Source organism: Theobroma cacao, chromosome 5 (assembly GCF_000208745.1).
Source record: "Theobroma cacao cultivar B97-61/B2 chromosome 5, Criollo_cocoa_genome_V2, whole genome shotgun sequence".
NCBI classification, from domain to species: domain Eukaryota; kingdom Viridiplantae; phylum Streptophyta; class Magnoliopsida; order Malvales; family Malvaceae; genus Theobroma; species Theobroma cacao.
Genome location: NC_030854.1, coordinates 26,034,488 through 26,045,556, shown reverse-complemented (window position 1 = coordinate 26,045,556; position 11,069 = coordinate 26,034,488). Strand labels below are relative to the sequence as shown.

The 11,069-nt window shown below is 28.9% G+C and overlaps 1 pseudogene; it reads left to right on the top strand.

Annotated features, from left to right (window-relative positions):
- LOC18598899 lies at window positions 4,922–5,538 on the top strand (annotated as a pseudogene).

Below are 11,069 nucleotides of genomic sequence, written 5' to 3'. Positions count from 1 at the left end.
ACGGATTGGCAGAATCCCTGATTAAACGCATTTGAATTATTTTTCGTACTCTGGTATTGAGAACAAAGCTAAACTATTCAACGTGGGGCATGGTGTTTTGCATGCGCCGGTACTAATTAGTTGTGCCCCATTGATAGTTTCCTACAGCGTCCCATGCAGTTGTTTCTAGGCTATGAACCAGATATTTCACATTTTTGCACATTTGGTTGCATTATGTAAGTGCCTATCACATCACCAAAAAGGACTAAAATAGGTCCCTAATGTCGTTCAGGCATTTACATTGGGTTTGATTCACCATCCATTATTAGGTTCTTTAAATTAGCAACAGGTGATCTTTTTACTACCAAATTTGCTTATTATCATTTCGATGAAATAGTGTTTCCATCGATTGGGATACCTTAAGCTTCCATGGCTAAGAAGCAAAAATTAGTTAAAATTTTCTCATGGAATGACAAAAATCTATCTCATTTAAACCTAAGAACTTCTGAATGTGAAATGAAGTGTCGTGTATAATCCATTTACAAGCTATTGCCAATAGATTTCTTGACATATTGAATGATGTTGCCAAGGTTACAAAGTCTCATATTCCAGCTGTGAATGTTTTAGCTAGGATTGTTGTTCTTAAAGAACAAGTTGAAATGGATTAAAATGGCTCACTCCTGAAGCATGAAAATCGATAAGATCTAAAGACACTATCCCTTGAAAATGAAAAAAAAAGGAATAAGGAATCCACTCCAAAAGAGCCTGGTGTTGAGCTTGATTCAGAAAAGTCTATTGCCCTTGAAAAGGCGCGAACCCATGAAAGGACAATCGACCTTGGAAATACTGAGATTTCCATTACATATTGTAATGTGATTTAGGATTGAAATAAGATAATCATTGATGATGCTTTTGCACTCTTAGTTGCTCATTAGATTATAAATAGTGATCATGAACTATGATATATTAATGCATGTTGTCAAAGGCAAAATTGCCCAAGCGGAAGAAATCAATCTAGGCTGAACGAGAAGTTTTCGAACTTGTAGCTTGAACCCTCAACAATGTAAAGCCCATTGGATACAAGTGGATCTTTGTCTGAAAACAAAATAAAAAAAACAAGTTCATGAGCTATAAAGCTCAACTCATTGCCCAAGGCTTTTCTCAAAGACCTGTGATTGATTATGATGAGACGTATTCACCTGTGATGGATTTTATTACTTTCGTTTCCTTATTAACTTAACAATTTTTGAAAAACTGGAAATGTGTCTTATAGACGTTGTGACGGTATATTTATATGATTCATTAGACTTCAATATTTATATGAAAATTTCCAAGGGATTCAAAATGCCTAAAGCATACACTCCTTGCAATTCTCAATAAAGTTGCAAAAATCTTTATACTAGTTAAAGCAATCCAGTCGCATGTGGTATCAACGCTTAAGCGAGTATTTAATTAAAGAAGGGTACAAAAATGATCTTGTCTGCCCATGCATGTGTATTAAGAAATCATACACCAGATTTGTTATGATAGTAGTTTATGTTGACGATATGAATTTGATTGGAACATTAGAAGAGTTATCTAAAATTGCTAAATATTTGAAAAAGGAGTTTGAAGTTAAAGATTTGGGTAAAACCAAACTTTGTCTTAGTCTAAAACTTAAGCACAAAGCAAATGGAATACATGTCCATCAGTCAGCATATATTGAGAGATGGTTTATACGTTTTAACATGGACAAAACTCACCCATTGAGCACCCCTATGGTTGTAAGGTCTCTCAATCCCCAAAATGACCTATTTCATCCTAAGAAACCTGATGAGGAGATATTTGATCCTAAATTACCACAACTCAATGCAATTAGGGCTTTAATGTACTTGACACAACGTACGAGATCAGATATCGCTTTTGCAATAAATTTATTAGCATGTTGTAGTTTTGATCCAACTTAGAGACACTAGAATGGAATAAAACATATCTTCCATTATCTCTGAAGAACCATAGATTTTTGATTATATTATTCCAAGGATTCCACTAACTCTGGTTTAATTGGATACGCTGATGTGGGATGTAAATCTGATCCGCACAAAGCTCGCTCTCAAACCGGTTATTTATTTTGTTATAACAGCACCGTCATTTCTTAGTGCTTTATTAAGCAAATGCTAGTAGCTACATCCTTCAACCACTCCGAGATTATCGCTTTACATGAAGCTGGAAGAGAGTGTGTTTGGTTGAGATCTGTTAAAATGCATATTAATAATTCTTATTGTTTAACACCAGTTACAAATTCTCCTACTATAATTTATGAAGATAATGTTGCTTGTGTTGCACAAGTCAAGGGAGGATATATTAAAGGTGACAGAACCAAGCATATCTTGCCAAAATTTTTCTACACTCATGAACTCTAGGAAAGTCAACAAGTTGACGTTAAGCATATTCGCACCACTAATAATCTTGTAGATCTGTTTACCAAATCATTGCCAATGTTAACAATTGAAAAATTAGTATATGGAATTGGAATGTGACAAGTTAACAAGATGCAAGATTGATTTACCCTTGGAGTGGCAAAATATTAAATTCTCCAAAAATGGTAGACCCTAGAAGTGGCAATATGGCTCAACTAAAATGGAGTAATTATGGACTATGCACTATATTCTCTTTTCTTTCTGATCAATTTTTGTCCCACTAAGTTTTTTCAACTTAAGGCTTTTAACAAGGTAGTCCAGAAGTGGCAATAAGGTTCAATTGAGGGGAAGTAATTATGAAATATGCACTATACTTTTTTTTCTTTCTGATCGATTTTTGTTCCACTAGGTTTTTCTGGCTTAAGGTTTTTAATGAGGCAGTACAATTGACATTCAATAAGGAGTGTTATGAATTTATGTGAATATCCATTGTATTTCATAAGATCCAATATATCTCCTCATATGTGAATATACATATTTATGTTGGTACATCCTTATCTCCTAGTTTCATTCAGTGTATATACATTCCTATCTATTAAGTTCATCCCCTCTATTTATGAAAATTCATTTTCCCTCCATCTTTGTGTGCCTATAAATAAAGGCATTATAATTGATGATAGATATATTGGAACAAGAAATGAAATAGAAGATCTTTTTACATTCCTAGTACTTCTCTATAATGTTCTCTTTTAAGTCATATTTCACAACAATACAATGAATTTTGGTTTTATATAATTGAAAAAATATGTATAATATTAGATAATCGGTCAAAAGGTAATAATAAATTATAGGCTAAATACGTAAATAAGCCTTTAAGCTATATCAAGAAAGTCAATTTCACCCCTATCCTTTTATTGTGTTCAAATAAGCCTTTAAACTTTTATTTTATGTCGAATAAGCCCCTCACACTAACCGTTGACTAACTTCTGTCAATCAATGGTACAATTAACAATTTTTGGTGCCATGGCATTTTGCACGTGACATGTTGACATGTTACTTTGATGACATCAGTGCTACGTGATAGATGACGTGGCATTAAAAATTGCCTATTAAGAATTGAATTTTTTTGTTTTTCCCCATCCAAATGTCAAAAAATTATTTGTTAGGGATTTGAAACAAAAAATAAAAAAAAAAACTAATTGCTTCAAACTGATTATCATCATTTCTTACATGATTACTATATTCTTAATTGAAGCCATCCTTCCTAACAAAAAAAAAAACCTTCACTTTCTTCAACATTCCCTAAACCCAAGTACCTTATAGTCAAAATATCCTCTCCCTGTCTACAATTTCTATTCCTCTTCTAAAAATTGTTCTTTGGGTAATCTTTAATTTTCAAAATCTGTGAAAGATGTGGAGAGAGAATCTATTATTATTAGTAAATAAAATTTAACACCGTCAGATTTTCTTTATAGATTCTAGGGAAAAAAAGAGTATCAAATTTACCTTATTGATTATAGGGAAAAAAAGATAAGGATTTGACTTTCTCTTTTTGTGGATCAACATTGTGTGTCTTTGGTAGTTTTAGTATTATAAACGTTGTGTGTCCTACCTTTACTCTTCTTCTTCTCAAAATCATATATGTGTATTCTTGGATTTCTCTACACCAACTTTCATCTGAGCAACAATGGCTTCAATCAAATTAGAATTGTTGGATTAGTTTTTTTTTTTAGGATGGAAGGTAATCAGTTAAGAAACAATGAGAATCAATTCGAAAGAATTAGTTTTTTTTTTAAATATTTTGTTTCAAATCCCTAACCAATAATTTTTAGACATTTAGAAAAGAAAAAACCCAATTCCAAATTAGCAATTTTTTATACCATATCATTTGCCATGTGGTATTGATGTCATTAAGATGACACGTCAACGTACCACGTGGCAGATGACGTGGTATCAAAAATTGCTAACTACACCATTGACTAACAGAAGTTAGTCAACAATTAGTGAGAATGGCTTATTTGACTCAAAATAAAAGTTTAGAAGCTTATTTGAATGCAATAAAAGGATAAGGGCTAAATTGACTTTCTTGATATAGTTCGAGGGCTTATTTGGATATTTAGCCAAATTAATTTATTGATAAAACATTTAAAATATTTTTCTAATTAATTTGTTTAATTACCATTTTAGCATTTTATAGATAGATGATTAGGTGTCCGTAGATTTTTGTTGAAAACTTAAGTGTGCATATGTAAATATTTGATATAGAAAATTTGTCAATTTAGTAAAGAATTGGAATTGACAAAATTATATATTCTCATTTTCCACGTGAAAATATGAAAAATATTAAAATAATTTATGGATAATAAGTGGTTAATCGAATCTTTATTCTATCCAAAATTACACAAATCATTGGTTTTCCAAAAAAGAGAGATGCTAGGTTCATTGTCTTTTCAATCTCCGTTCTCTATAAAATGAATTACCTTGTTTTCAAGCTTGCTAGGTTTCACGAACAACAAGTTTAAATATTGCTAGTTCACTAGAAAATGAGAAATGCAATAAGAGGCAGCTCAATTCTTGCCCTAGCGATGCTACTTTTGATGCTTCAATATGAGGCCATTCATTCAGTGCCAACAACCTATATGGTTAAAGATGATAATGGTTAGGAACCATCAGTTTAGCCTGGAAGGTTGGACTAGAGGGAAGAATTTCCATACCAGTGATATTCTAGGTATATACATCATTGATTATCAATTGATTTTATATTAATCACGTAACATGACAAGATAATTCTCTGGCAACAGTCGTTTCAATTTTTTTATTAATATTCTATACTCTATTTTAATATTCAAACAGTTTAAAGCTTGTTTAATAAATTTTATCATGTATATAACAAGGATTGTTCATTGATAACTTATGTTTGTCTTAATTTATTGTAGAATTCATATATGATGAACAATTGTTCAATGTGGTAGTTGTGGATAAAAATGGACATGACACATGCACAGTTAACGATGGAGCCATGGAGTTTGATTCAGGAGATGATAAAATCCCTCTGGCCTTTGGAGCTAATTATTTTATCTGTAGTACTCAACCTGATTTGTGTGCTGCCAGAATTAAGATGGCCATCAATGCCACAACACCACCACCGTCATCAAAATAAATTCTACATAGCTTTGATTCAAGAACTTATGTTGAATTAAGCTATTTAATAAAAATTTAATTTATATGTTATTTATTGCTTAGATTTGTCTGAGAAAAAAATATCAATAAAAGAAAATTGTTAAATGTTGTGTTCATATTTTCAGAGTTAAATTTGTTTTCTCTTATTTTTAATTGAGACTATAATTATTTGTTATTCCATGGTTGTTGTGATAGGATAGGAAACTAAAATTTTGAAAGTCAATTTTATTAACTAAGATTTAAAGTTAGCTAAATATCTATGCTTTCTAGATAAATTGTCCACCTAATTTTTTTCCCTTACTTCTTTTTCCTTGGGTTACTTCTGTGTATGTTTGGTTTCCAACTGGATTGCTTTTGTTTTTTTTTTTTTTGAATTGGGGGAAGGGAGACTCAAACCTTGCGCTTTAAATAGAAAGACCATACACCAACGAATGAGCTATATGCTTAAGTGTAATTGGATTGCTTTTAATGTAAGACAATTTTAAAAATCCTCTTGTTTTCTCTTATTAAGTTTTTGTATTTTATTATTTTAAGATTAAACATGTTATGACTCAAAAGAAATTTAATCATGATTCCAAGATAACAGAAACAAACATTTTTTTATTGGTAATAACTTGATCCCCTCTGTTACATTAGAGGTTTTAATTAATTTTTTAATTAAAATACATGTGAAATTTGATTTTTTTTTTATTTGATCAGTCATTTGTTTAATTACCTAGTGAGAAAAAGAGACTATTTTCTAGAGAATGTTAATACACAACAGGATTTGTATCATCTAATCGTCTAAGAATTCAGTTTCTTATTATTCTTTAAATATATATAGGACTCAATTTGTCCCAATTCAACAATTTTTTACATCAATGAAGAGATTAATTGAACTTAGGAACATTAAAAATAACACAAACTACATTTCGCATGTTTAATTTTATTTTTCTTTATTTTCCACCAAGTTTAATATCTCATTTTATTGTTTAAATGAGGTAACTCGATACTAATTTATAATTTTTTTACTATTAATCTCATCCAAATAAAATACAAGAGGTGTATTTGAGAAAATGTCATACTACAAAAGGGGCACCCGAGCATTTGGCTCATTGATTGGTGCATTATTCCCTACCTAAAGAGTAGGGTTCGAATCTCTCATCTCTTAATTATAAAAAAAAAAAAAAGAGTAGATGAAGTTTATCATTTTCGTATTACTTTCTACTACCAAAACCTACAATATCTATTTGGGCCATACACTGTTTCAAAATTTTAGACTATTTGGACCACTAGTCGACTAACCAAGCCAATATAAGTTTGAAATTGATGTCACCAAAACTAGTTTTTTCTTTTCTGGGGATAGTGCCCTCCCTTTTCCATAGAAAATTACAAACTATTCACTCAAAAAAAAATCACAGCATTATAATATCAATTAATTATTCTTGCTATTTTAGTAATATCACCTACTTTTTGTTTTTTATACTACAAAATATTACCTGTTTATATTATAAATTTATTTCTAAAAATGGTCTCATACATTGCTCGAGGTCAAAATTAATTGGTTAAATATGCAAATAAGCTCTCAAACTATACCAAGAAAGTTAATTTAGCCCCTATCTTTTTATTGCATTTTAATAAGCTCTTAAACTTTTATTTTGGGTCAAATAAGTCCCTCACATTAACCGTTAAAATGGTACAATCGGTAATTTTTTGTATCACATTATATTCCACATGGCATGTTGACGTGTCATCTTGACGACGTGAATGTTACATGGCATCAAAAATTACTAACTAGGAATTGGGTTTTTTCCTTTTTAACCATCCAAATGTCCAAAAATTATTGATTAAGGATTTGAAACAAAAAATTAAAAAAAAAAACCTAATTGCTTCAAACTGATTACTATCTTCTTAGTTGAAGCCATCCTTCCTAACCAAAAAAACCTTCACTTTCTTCAACATTCCTTAAACCCAAGTACCTTATAGTCAGAATGTCCTTTTCCTGTTTGCAATTTCTATTTCTCTTCTAAAAATTACTCTTTAATTAGTCTTGAATTTTCAAAATCTGCAAAAAATGTGAAGAGAGAATCTATTATTGTTAGTAAATAAAATTCAACATCATCAAATTTCCTTTACAGATTATAGGAAAGAGAAGAGTATTGGATTTCTCTTATAGATTCTAGGAAAGAGAAGAGAATGATTTGACTTTCTTTTATTGTGGATCAACATTGCGTGTCTTTGCTAGTTTTAGTATTATAAACTTTGTGTGTCCTACCTTTGCTCTTCCTTTTCTCAAAATCGTTTCTAGACATTCTCATATTTCTCTATACCAACTTTTAGTCGAGCAACAATAGCTTCAATAAAACTAGAAGTTGGATTAAATTTTTTTTAATTTTTTGTTTTGAATCCTTAATCAATAATTTTTGGACATTTAGAAAGGAAAAAGCTCAATTCCAATTTAGCAATTTTTTATGCTATGTCATTTGCCATGTGGTATTGACATCACCAAGATGACATGTCAGCATGCCACGAGGCAGATGATGTGGTATCAAAAATTGCTTATTGTACCATTCACTAACAAAGGTTAGTCAACAGTTAGTGAGAAGGGCTTATTTGATTCAAAATAAAATTTAAAAATTTATTTGAATGCAATAAAAAAATAGAGACTAAATTGACTTTCTTGATATAGTTCAAGAGCTTATTTAAGTATTTAGTTTAATTTAAAAAAACAATGAGATGATAGGGAATTAATATTTGAAAAAAAATCAATTATAATCTAATGATAAACAACAAAAAAAGTTACTATATGTGGTAACTCTTTTACTAATTAATCAAAATCAATTCATATATACACTTTATGAAAGTTACTTAATGAATATTAATTATTAAATTAAAGTTTATTAAAAAAATGATACATTCACTCGTTACTTAACGGCCAACTTAAATTTATTTATAAGTAGTTTAGAAGTTATATATGTCACAAGCTATATCTTTATGTTCTTTTCTGCTTTTTTCTTATGATAGGGATTATAGTAAATTACAAAAATGTTGAGTTTTAACATAATAATTTGGGGATTTGATAAGTTATCCCATCAAAAACATAAGGCAATTCTTTTTCTTGTAATCTCAACTTATTATTCAATTGAATGTCAATTATAGAACATTTATCACACTAAAAAATTGGTGAATTTAATTACATTTATAAGTAATTTGTGGTCTAATTCATAAATATTTTGTTATATATAAGTGATTTTTATTGATTATGAAATTAGATGTCATTTTGTAATTATTTATGATTAATTAATTTTTACTCTATTATTATTTATACATTGAAATAGTTTTATAACTTTTATATAAGTAATTGATGGTGTGCCTTAATGAACGACTAAATTTTGACTTAAATCATTTTCTAAATATGTAACTAATTGACTTATATCATTTTATATAAGTAATTGATGGTGTGTCTTAATGAATGATTATGAAAGGGTATATGTCAAAGTTCTTGTGGTTTCCCTTTCTTATTTTTACAATCTCAAAATTTACTTATTTAATTTTAATTGGTTATAGTTCTATAAAAGAAATTTTGTTTATGTAAATCTTTTAATTTTAATGTTATTCATGAACATACATACTTTTTTGTTTTATTTATAGTTCATATCCTTTTATTTTATATCAATATTTATAGATTTCACATATAATTATCCACGTGCAACGTGTCACGGGCTAAAGTTTTCAACTCAAAAGACAGACCTAATAGGTAGAGGAAAGCTCTTATTTATAAATCTAAAACCCACCCCATCTTTTACTAATGTGGAATTCGAAACAAGTGATATTAAAACAGACTCAAATTTTCACTAATGTGAGACTTTTATAAGAGATATCAAAGTCAAGATAGATTCAGATTAGTGTAAGCAATGGCTAGACTTGGTAATTTTGGACACGATACGAGAAGATACGGGTTAAACAAGTTTTGGGTTTAATCTTAACGTGTTTTATGTCTAATCATGTCTGACACATTAAGACACAAAAATTTTCATGTCTTAACGTGTCAGACATGACAAATACGTTTAAAACACGTTTAAATATATTTACTTAATTGTGTTATCATGTTTAAATGTGTATACGTGACACGTTTATTAATCTATTAAAAATTAATAGTTAAAGACTATTTTAACCTTATATAAATAATTTTAAATAATTATTTTAGTAGGTTTTTTAATTTTATAAAGAGTATAATGTAATTATATGATAATGAATTTTATGTATGTTATTTATATTAAATTTTATTATATTTGATGTTATTATTATTTTTGTTTTGTTATAATTATTTTTATAATTATAGATTTTAGATTTAAATAATAAAATTATATTTAATTACAAATATTTTTATTTAATCGTGTTAAATGTGTTAATCGTGTTATTAATTGTGTCGTGTCATTTATTGACACGTTTAATAAATGTGTTAATCGTGTTATTAATTGTGTCGTATCGTTTATTGACACGTTTAATAAATATGTTAATCGTGTCATGTCTTGTTATATGTTTATTAAACGTATACGTGTACATGTTTTAAATTTAAGACATAAATATTAAACGTATCGTGTTCATGTTTAGTCTTACTATGTTTCGTGTCTAATCGTGTCTGATACATTTACTACACAAAAACACGAATTGCTAGGTCTAACAGTGGCGGAACCAAGATTTTAAATTTAAAGGGGAAAAATGAAAACTTTAAGATTTGAGGGGGTGAAATTATACAATTTTTAAAAAAATAAAATAAAATAATATATATAAATTTTAGAATTTTAAGGGGGCGAGGGCCCTTACTAGCCCCCCTTCCTTCCGCCTCTGAGTGTAATGGTTTTTCTCCTTTATGGGTAAAAAGTCAATGCAACGAGAGCGTTGCACAATTGGGTGAAATAGAATGTCACAAATCAAATATTAGTAAGAGATGTGGTTAGTCTTGAATTTATAAATAAGAGTCTTTCTCCACTTATCAAATATATCTTTTGAATTGAAAATGTAGTCTCGTGACACAATGCACTTGTAGCAAAAACCCGTAGATGATAGTAGTATAGAACTTATATAGTTGTTTTAAGTATTCCAATTATCATTGTTATAGAAAAAAATCACTTATCGATTATTTGATTAAATTAAGCATGATTAAGAAAGTTACTTTAATCATCACTATCAGTAAGTGGTGATAAAAAATAAAATTTTGTATCAATTAAAACATTTGGTATGTTCTAAGCCACTTGCATATAATAAAGAGTCCATTATCAATTAGTTTAATAAGAAAGATTATTTTATAAACAAGTGATGAAGTTTTCAAATTCCACTAGTCATTTTGATAATTGCACATGCATATTTAAATCATAAACAAACAAATCATGAAATTGACATGGTTATTCTAATGGACACAAGTTAAGTAATCAAATTCACTTGTAGAGATAAAAATTTTATCCTCAGTGTATATAATAATTAATAGACATATATATATATATATATATATATATATATATATATATATAT